The following is a 7,003-nucleotide window of genomic DNA, read 5'->3' on the forward strand; positions in this document are numbered from 1 at the left end:
TTCTGCTTCGACAGAGCAGAGCAGCACTTCCTGTCAGACAACTCTTCACACTTTAGGGTTAAAAATTTGAGATAATTCACTTTGAAAGCCATTACCAACTCAGGTGATGTACACATTGGACACTCAACTAGACTGGGAAAATTTTAACAAAGTTCAGATCTCATGTTGTAAGATTTTGTGAAAAGGTTATGAGCAGTTTGTGTCTTACCTGTTGTAGATAACTCTGAACAAACAACGTATGGATAAAGTTCTGACTGAAGAGGTGCGCTGACAGCTTGAGCGAGGCCAAGTCTAAAATGTCACAGCAGAAAAATAAAATAAATTATAACTAATGAAGCAACTGTTTTCTTAGATAATTCAAGTTTTAACAATGAAAATTCAAGATTTTGTTTCTAGAAAGGCTGATCTTAAGATTCATCAAATCTGAGTATCTTAACTTTGAGTTAAGAATGGGTGCTGGTCATGAATGAAGTGTCAACATAAAGACTTGTCACGGCAATGCCGAAAAAAAAATCCAAACTGTTTTCTCAGGTTGAATTCAAAAGTGGATCAGTTGTAGATGTCCATGAGTTTGATTCAGTTTCATCCGATGGTTCATGAGATATTTTGCTAACAGACAGAATATACATGTAAGACTGTCTGGCGGGGTCATTTCACTTCCCCTGTTGACCTAACACTTAGTCTGTCAGAACACAACACTTCTTAAGCTAATGTTCCTTTTTCTTTTGCATTTTTTATTAAACTTAATTTGATGAAGAATTTCTGAAAGTTGTTTTTTATCAGCATTTGTTCGCCTGTTAAGAATGTTGAGGAGCTGTTTTGAACCAAAGCGAAGCTGGAGCCCGGTAGGAAAGATCCAGAATTTTATTTTAAAATTAATTCAATGTATTAATAAATTAATAAATTCTGGGAGCTTGAGGAATGACCCTGACTCCTCCATCTCTGCCTGCAGTCCTGATAATGACCAAAGTGAAGAACTTATCAGCAGCCTGAAGGCCGAACAGCTGATTGACCTTGACAGCATCCCTGAGACCACGCGTGTTCCCCGCTAGCGTCATGCTTCACGTGTTCTGCAGGACTTCAGTCATTGTTTGCTGCTGACGACTTGGCTCGGGGGGTGGGGGTGGGGGGATGGCGTGTCCTTCAGGTGTCAAAAGAGCGAGTCAGCACAATCCACAGCTACAGCAGATAAAACAGTAGAGAAAAGCCCAAATAAATAAAACCTGACTGTGTTAAGACTGACTGGGCTTCTTGGCCTTAACGGTTACATAACATACAACTGAAGCAATTTGTTCAAGATTTTATAAGACTTCTATTCGTCTTATTTATTTGAGCTTTAAATCCACCCATTCTTTATCTTTACCTGCTTTTACCTTTCCTGGTCACTGGTGTCTACAGCCACTCTGCAGGAGGCGGGGGACACTCAGGACAAGTCCATCACAGGGACAGAGACACTCAACCATTCACATTCCCACCTGCAGGACAAGGTGGCCTATTCAAACTGATACAGTCAGGTCCATAAATGCTGGGACGTTGACACAATCATCTTTTTTTTTTTCTAAACACCACGGTGGATTGGAAATTAAATGAACAAGATGTGCTTTAACTGTAAACTTTCAGCTTTAATTTGAAGGTATTTAGATCTAAATTGGGTGAACGGTGTTTGACAAGTGTGATAAAGTGAAGGCCCACAGGCCAAATGTGGCCCTCCGCTGCATTTTATGTGGTCAGCGAGAGCTTCAAAGATGTTTTAATGTCTTCAAATAAGCATATGCTGTTTTAAAGACAGGTTTGACCATAAATCTACTATAACTTGTGTTGATTATTTTACCCATAAAATGATGGCATCCCCCCACAATAGATAGAGGTGCACAGGGTTCAAAAGTACTTGTTGATGAGTACTTGAAAGTACTTATCAACCTGATAAAGAAGGCTGGTTGTGTTCTGGGGATGACTGTGGAATCTCTGGAGATGATGGTGCAAAGAAGGATTTTACAAAAAATCAAGAACATTGTGGACAACCCTGACCATCCTCTTCATCAGACTGTCATAGAAAGACAAAGTGTCTTCAGTCGGAGGCTTCTTCAACTTCGCTGTAATACAGACCGCTACAGAAGATCTTTCCTGCCCACAGCCATCAGCATCTACAATAAGTTTTTAGTTTAATGAGTTACAACAACACCTAATTTCCCTCTGGGATCAATAAAGTATTTTTGAATTGAATTGAATTTGAATTTAGTTTTTATTTATTCATTTTATTCATTCATTAAAACAAAAACATATATTCTATGAAAAACAAAACACAATTTATACATAAAATGAAAAGAAGAAAAGGAAATAAAAAAATCTTATAACACCTGCCCCCTTTTTAAAAAAAATAATTTCTAATAATACTTATAGACATTTTATACACTCAAACTTTGAAACAAAAACAGCATCAGCTCCATCGTTTGCACAACAGTTTATGTCGATACATACTAGTATCATACTTTTTCAATAAACTAACTTTTATCATCTTTCTAAACATATAAAAGTAGCTGTCAGTCAAAGAAATTCACCGTGTAAACTCCTTCATTTTGCTGCATTTTCACCCGATGCTTTACCTGCAGTCCAGTTGTACTGGGAAGCAGGAATTTCCCACTTACAAGTTGTAAATTTAAACTGGAACACACCTCCAGTGGGAATTCCCTGTTGGAAAGTGACAGAGTTCAGAATTCAAGATGGCATCTGCTCACCAACTCACAAGTAAAACCTTTACTTTTACTTGTAATAGTATTTCTGTTTTATTTATTTCACAATTAGTCTGTTTTACACATAGTTATTTTCAGAACTTAAGAGGATGTGTTAAAATGTTTTTATACTGGAAATACTACATAGAGCTCAGCTAGTTTGTTAGTGATCCTCAGTCAAATAAAATGAAGAATATGACATTTTGTGTGTAGTTGAAATGCACCATGAAACATCAAAGTTGATTATAACTGGTCCTTTGAGTTGCCACCGGTGCTGTGGCCCTCAGTGAAAATGAGTTTTACACCCACGGTGTACAAATTAAAACAGTTGGTATGTGTGCCTCCCACTTTTTAAGAGACCAAAGGCAATGGGACAAACTACCAATCATAAATAAAACTTTTAATATTTGGTTGCAAATCCTTTGGTGTCAAAAACAGCCTGAAGTCTGGAACACACAGACTCCAAGGGCCTCATGCATAAAGGCGTGCGCAGCTTTCACACTAAAAGTTGACGTACGAAAAATTTAGAAAAGTGCACCACACCAAAAAATTCAGATGTGTAAAATCGTGCACACACATGTTCCTGCGCACCTTTCCTTTACACATCCCAATGAACGTAGCGCACGTGAGACACCTCCCCTGACACCTCCATATGTAAAACAGATGTAAGTGTCCAGCATGTGAGATTCTCCACAGATTGTCCTCTCTGTGCGATCAGAAGGGATTGTTAGATGCAGGAAAATTATACATTAAATGGAGAATGAGTGAGAAAACTGTCTAAATGAGTAGTGGAGTGTAAAAATGTGTTTGCCACACACAAAGGTTTGTGGGTGTTGGTGTGTACGCGCGTCCTGCTGTCTTCAGTGACACATGAGGCTGAGAGACATTTCCACATTTACACATCTTTAATAAATGACTGTAAACACAGAGGAACMTCTGAGTTTGGTAGAACTTAGAAAAATATTTATTAAATAGTTGATGTGAAGAAACGAGTTGCAGCGCCACAAGTTTCTGCCGCGATTTATGAAGTCTTTCATTCAGCTGCATGACTCCGCTCAGGACTACAGTGAAATACTTGATTGTAATTTGTTCGGTGTGACAATAAAATAAAATAAAATAAAATAAAATAAAATAAAATTAATAAAAATACATGCTGTCCTCAATTCTTCTTGTGGTGATATCATCCCACAGATTAGCTGACATTGATCCATAAATTACACACAACTTTACACAGCAACAAATCTATTGTCTGCGTCCTGTGGGGTTGAGGAATCATCACAGCTGAGCTGTTCTGAATTAATCTGCTGAGTTGACATTTTTTTCTCAGAATTAAAATGTTGCTTAGACGATTCACACAATTTATTCTCCTCGCTCCGCCAGCTGCGCACCGCGTGTTTCCACGTGACAGAAATGTAAAAACTTTACAGTTACAGTGGACTGGACTGAGGTTCGTTGGTCAGTTTTAGACTGCTCTATTTTCTTGTCTGATGTTAAATGAAAAATTAATTTTCCGTCCCGGGGTTCAGTTTCATGATTGCTTGACTTTAAACAATAAAAACTCAAACTAAAACAAAACTCTAACACCGTGTTCAGACGCTCCTTACATCCAGAAAACACAACAGAGTCATATTTCAGTGGATTCAGGTCAGATTCATGACTTTGTGGGTTAAAACTGTCGACTGATAAACTTTGCGTGGCTGCCGCACATTCTCACAGCAGGTGAAAACGCAACGTTGGTTTTGCTGCATCACAACGTGGTCGTAGAACCTGGTGCACGTGACTTTTTTATGTGTACGCACCGTTTATACTGCACATGATGCTGGGTTTCATCCCTGCTGATCCACTGGCAGGCCTCTACTGACTCTTCATTTCTTGCTTGTTCATTTTCCATTAGGTTTTGTTTGCAGCAAGTGAAATGCTCAGATTCAGGTCAGATGATTGACTTGGCCGTTACCTAACATTCTACTTCTTTGCCTCACAAAATACTTTGGCGTTTTGTTTAGGATGATTGTCCATCTGCACTGTGAAGCACTGTTGACTATGAGCAGATGCTTTTACTCAAAACACTTCAGAAGTCATCCTGCTCTGTTTGTCAGCATCACATCATCAAGAAACACAAAGAAACCAGTTCTATTGGCAGCCATACATGCCCACGCCATGACACTACCAGCACCATGCTTCACTGATGTGGTGGTACGCTTTGGATCGTTCCTTTTCCACACTCTTCTCCTCGCATCACTCTGAGTTTACCTCGACTTTTTCCAAACATTTGCAAATGCACAGAAAGTTTGTCTAAAACCTGTAATAAATGTGTGTTTAATATGAATTCCTCCTGTCAGGCACAGAGGAAACCCTTCAGGCTGCCATACGGTCTCAATGATCCTTCTTATTACGACAGCACGTTGTCTTATCAGAGCCTGGACATGGACAAGGATAAAAGTCCAGGGTCTGAGGTTCATCAGGTCTCCTGACCTCAGAACTTCAAGAATAAAAAGAGTTTTTGAACCAAATGGTCACACTTTTCTAAAAATACATTTTTCATTGCTTAGCAAGGCTGCTTCCAGCACCCACTAAAATACTGTTTAACTAAAAATTCTAACATAAATGCTCTTAAACCATTGGACCTGTTTCATTATTCACCTTGGTAGCTGATTGGATCCACTGGTGCACACTTCAAACGAAAACGAGTCAATCTGGACCAGCTACATGCTTTCTAGATCTGGACATGTTCTTACACAACATACAACATTTAATAATGTTTGTAAAACAAAATTGGGGTGTAGAATTTTACATTTGTTGACAGATAAGAAGGCGCTGATCAGGAAAGTGACACCCTGAAGCTTGACTGAGACTTTCAAACCTAAAAAAAAGCTGCACCTAACAGTCAAGCATGGTGAAGGTAGCATCATACTGTGGTACTGCTGCACTGCACATATGGACAAACTAATAAAGAAGTTCTTCAGCTTCACCTCAAATCAACAGCCAGGCTGTTGAAACTTGGACACAGGTAGTTGTTGAACACATCAGAACTGGTTTCTGATTTGATAAATCAGACTGGAACGACCTTCCTGATGCCCCGACAGCAACCTCAATGAAAATTTGTGGACTTTGCTTAAAAGCAGAGTTTCTACCAATAAACTGACCCTTTTAAATGAACTTTACCAAATCTGTCAAGAGTGGTCAAATATCAGCCAGAATTCTATCAGAAGCTTGTTACAAAAACTGTGGTTGAGTGAAAAACATTACAAAAAGACACGGTATTGTTTAAGAACATTTGTGCACTACGTTTTTATTTCAACGTCATCAAAGTTGTTTTTTTTTTTTTTTTGTAAACTTAACACAAAAAGTAAGAAAATTAGTGTTTGGTAGATTATTTTTTGTTGTAATGTTTCTTGGCAATAAATCTTATACTATTGGAAAACCTGGTAATTTCCATTTTAAATGGTGCCACAAGGAACTTGCATTTGTGGGATGAGCAGAGTGGGTTGGAAAATCAGCCAAATCTCATCTACCAAACAGATCATTTTTCTGTTGTTATTGACATTTGTTTTGAGCTTCTGCCAGGTGCTGCTAATCAGGTGCCTCATATAAGATTTATGGTCAAGAAGCGTTGTTACAAAAAAAAAAAAAAATCTACCAAACACTAATTTCCTTACTTACAGTATCCTGAAAAAAAAGAACAGTTCAGTAAAGTCATAAAAAGATCAAATTAATGTGACATTTTAATGCTTTCGAAATACACCACTCAGATTCTTGTGGTCTTTTTCAAACATCCTATAAAGTTCAAGCAGCACCTCTGTAGTATCAGGTGCTGTTTTTGGTGGCTGTGCTTCTCTTCCTTCATGGTTTTGTCTGTTTCTAGTATTCATGCCCTCTGCTGGAAGCCTCGTCCACAAGTTATATATACAGCGGGTAAAATAAGTATTGAACACGTCACCATTTTTCTCAGTAAATATATTACTGGAGGTGCTAATGACATGAAATTTTCACCAGATGTCGGTAACAACCCAAGTGATCCATACATACAAAGAAATCAAACCATAAATGTCAAGAAATGAAGTTATTTGTAATAATGTGGAATGGCACAGGGAATAAGTTCTGACGTAGCGAACATTTAAGCAGGCAGTATGCACGGGATTTCATTCCGGTGGAGTTCAATGCAAGAAAAGAGTCAGTCATCACCCAACGTTCTTCATCCACAAACTGGTCCCGGATTAAGCTCCTAAGTTTTCATCAGTCAGATTCCACCGTGTAAAACGTGTTTTATCCCATTT

The sequence above is a fragment of the Austrofundulus limnaeus genome, unplaced genomic scaffold (genome assembly GCF_001266775.1).
Source record: "Austrofundulus limnaeus strain Quisiro unplaced genomic scaffold, Austrofundulus_limnaeus-1.0 Scaffold28, whole genome shotgun sequence".
In the NCBI taxonomy this organism is placed as follows: Eukaryota; Metazoa; Chordata; class Actinopteri; order Cyprinodontiformes; family Rivulidae; genus Austrofundulus; species Austrofundulus limnaeus.